This window comes from Coenobita brevimanus, unplaced genomic scaffold, assembly GCF_032717465.1.
Source record: "Coenobita brevimanus isolate Jiangsu-jjx unplaced genomic scaffold, ASM3271746v2 jjx.HiC_scaffold_2909, whole genome shotgun sequence".
Classification (NCBI taxonomy): Eukaryota; Metazoa; Arthropoda; class Malacostraca; order Decapoda; family Coenobitidae; genus Coenobita; species Coenobita brevimanus.
Genome location: NW_027643883.1, coordinates 36,346 through 39,191, shown reverse-complemented (window position 1 = coordinate 39,191; position 2,846 = coordinate 36,346). Strand labels below are relative to the sequence as shown.

Genomic DNA, 2,846 nt, shown 5'->3' with positions numbered 1-2,846 from the left:
CCATCACCAGCGAGGCAACCATCAGGAGGAAGGCCTCAGCCCCAAGGATCCATGAAGAGGCCCTGTGCTATCCCCAAGGTTATTTTCTGCCCAGCTGGCTCCAGAGGGACCGTACCAGACTGACTCCAACGGAGGCTGATGCCGCAGCCCACTCCTGACGGTATCCCTGATGACAGGAGACCACAGCAGACAGGCCCCCGAGGCCACCCTCAGGACCCACGGGTGAGGCTCCTCCCACCCCGAAGCAGATAACACTCGTTCTCTGTCAGCCGCCTGAGTGAGTGCTTCAGGAAACTCTTCAGTCCCAATCCTGAGGGCCGTACCCCAATTCCCAGCCCCGACAGTGTGGGGCCCTTCGCCGCACGCAGCCCCAGACGAGAGAGGATGCCCCTACGAGTGATCCCGTGGCCACAGGACACAGAGGTCCCTGGCAGAGCTGAGCCCCCATCAGGAGCCGGGGCTGTGAGCTCTCCTGCTGCCCTCTGCCAATGCCACCACCCTACCCAGTCCTGACAGTGAGTGACAGTGGAAGTGCAGTGACAGTGAAACAGTGACCTAGACATCAGGCAGTGTGTTGAGATATTAAAGGGAAACTAAGTCCTAGATCTGTCAGTGCTATAGTGACGGAAGTGTAGACCAACAGTGAAACAGTGACAGAGTGAAAGAAGCCGAGCAGTGATTACAGTGACCTCAGTGAATGTGTATCTTGGCTCCAGTAACATAATTCTTCCACATCGTAAGACCTATAGGCGAGCTGCCCATTCTAATTGGTATAGATTTCCCTCAGGGTGACAGTGACCGATTCCCCTGCCCAATACCTTAAGTGCTGTTCATTGTGCTATTCACTTTTATCCAGAACTATTGTCCAAACCGTATCCTGCGAGATACTACTTCCCTTGATCTCAGTACATGTCATATAATTGTCTAGATTCCTGTTTCGTGATGTCTACGTGTTCCACATTTAGAATTTACCAATATACATGTAAGGTTGTTGCCCTGAGTTTTTGTGTCCTGTGTCTCCTAAGCTCGAGTCTAGAAAGGGAACCCAGCTGCATAATAGGCGTTCAACGGACGGGAAGCTGACCCTAGCCTAACAATAGCATACTGCATTGAAAATAAAGTTTTCAGCATTGGTTGGTCTAGGGCAGTGCATGGGTGGAGGTGGCATACTTACTTGGCACAGGAGATACCATGATCACGAAGGCGGTTCTCCCGGGGAGAGGCCCACCATTGCACTCTGGTGGTGTTGACCCCTTTGATTAACCCAAATGAGGGTAACTCGAGTGTGCAATTTTTGGTACCGGGGGACTGCATTTGCGCTGTGCCCCATATCAAATCTTCTTCATCATCATAATCATCAGTCATCACTTTTCCATTGCTGAACAAAGGCCTCCCTAACTTTTTTCACGAATTTCTTGACTGAGCCAATATCTGCCACGTTTTCCCTGCTTTTCTGTTTCATCTCTCCAGCTCCTTTCTGGCCTTTTCTGCTACGTTTACAATCTCTTAGTGTCCAGTCAGTCAGCCTCTCGCTACATGGCCTGCCCACCTCCAATTTCCTGTTCTTTTATAACTTCTATAATGTCCTTGACATAAGTCTGCTCTCTTACCCAAGTTGCTCTATTCCTGCCTCTTAAGGATATCCCCAACATGGACCTTTCCATTGCTCTGTGAGAATGGATTAGTTTATTTTCCATCGATTTTTTAAGTTCTGAGGTCTCACAACCATCTGTCATAGTTGGAATTACACATTCGTTATACACTTTTCGTTTCTTACATATTGGCAAGCTAATTTTCATAATGTCTCTGTGTTTACCGAAAGCTTTCCATCCCATTGTAATGTGTCTTTTTCTTTCGCTCTTATGGTCTTTCGTTAATTTTATAATTTGCCTAAAGCAATTGTACTCCTGGACTTCTTCAAGAATTTCTTTGCTTATTCTGATGACGGTCTTTGGTGTATGTGAGTTAAACCTTTTCAGTACTTTAGTTAAAATGCCGAATATTTTCGCTGAGGGCATTCAACACCCCCAAAAGGAGCCTACGGAGGGGCAAACAGAGCATGACCTGGCTCAGGGTGACAGGGACATAGGTCCACCCGGGCTGAGCGCCTCTATGACCTGGAATTTGCCCGCCATCACCATAGGAAAAAGAGACTACCTTCTGGGAGAGCTGACCCCCAATAGGATCGGGGTGGAGCTATTACTCAAGCTCCAGGCAGCACCCCAGAGACGGCCAGTAGCCACTCAACCCATCTGCAGGAGACAGCCGATAGCCGCTGTGGAGGTAATCGGGAGAGAACCGGTAGCCGCTCCTGCCATCGTCAGGAGATGGTCAGAACCAGCTCTGAAGGTGCCATAGAGACAGCAAGTAGCCGCTCAGCCCTCCTACAGGAGACGGCTGGTAGCTGCTCTGGAGGTAATTATGAGACGGCCGGTAGCAGCTCCTGCCCTTGTCAGGAGATGACCGGCAGCCGCTCTGAAAGTGCTCTCGAGTCCGCCTGCAGCCGCTCCCCACACAGGCCGTGGCCAGTAACCAGGCCCTTGCGACAGCTAGTAGCCACGGCCTTAGAAGGCCATGGCCAGTAGCTGGGCCCTACGAGAGGAGACGGCCAGTAGCCGCTCCTCCGTCAGGTGCTGCCACACCCCCACAAGATTACTACCTAGAGGGAGGTCCCAGCCTTGAGGACTGCTGGAGAAGCCCTGTGGTCCCCACCGAACTCTTCTCCCTACAGTCGGTCCCTGAGGGGCCTAGCCTGACGGACCCCAATGGAGGCTGACGCCTCAGCCAGCTCCTGATGGCATCACTGACCACCAGAGACAGCAGCCTGCAGAACCTCGAGACCGCCC

General features: G+C 51.7%; 1 non-coding gene across 1 annotated transcript; it reads left to right on the top strand.

Annotated features, from left to right (window-relative positions):
• Positions 1-1,166: 1,166 nt before the first annotated feature.
• LOC145390141 (U1 spliceosomal RNA) lies at positions 1,167-1,329 on the top strand. The gene has a single exon (XR_013895579.1). It is a non-coding gene; the product is annotated as a U1 spliceosomal RNA (small nuclear RNA).
• The last annotated feature ends 1,517 nt before the right edge of the window (positions 1,330-2,846 follow it).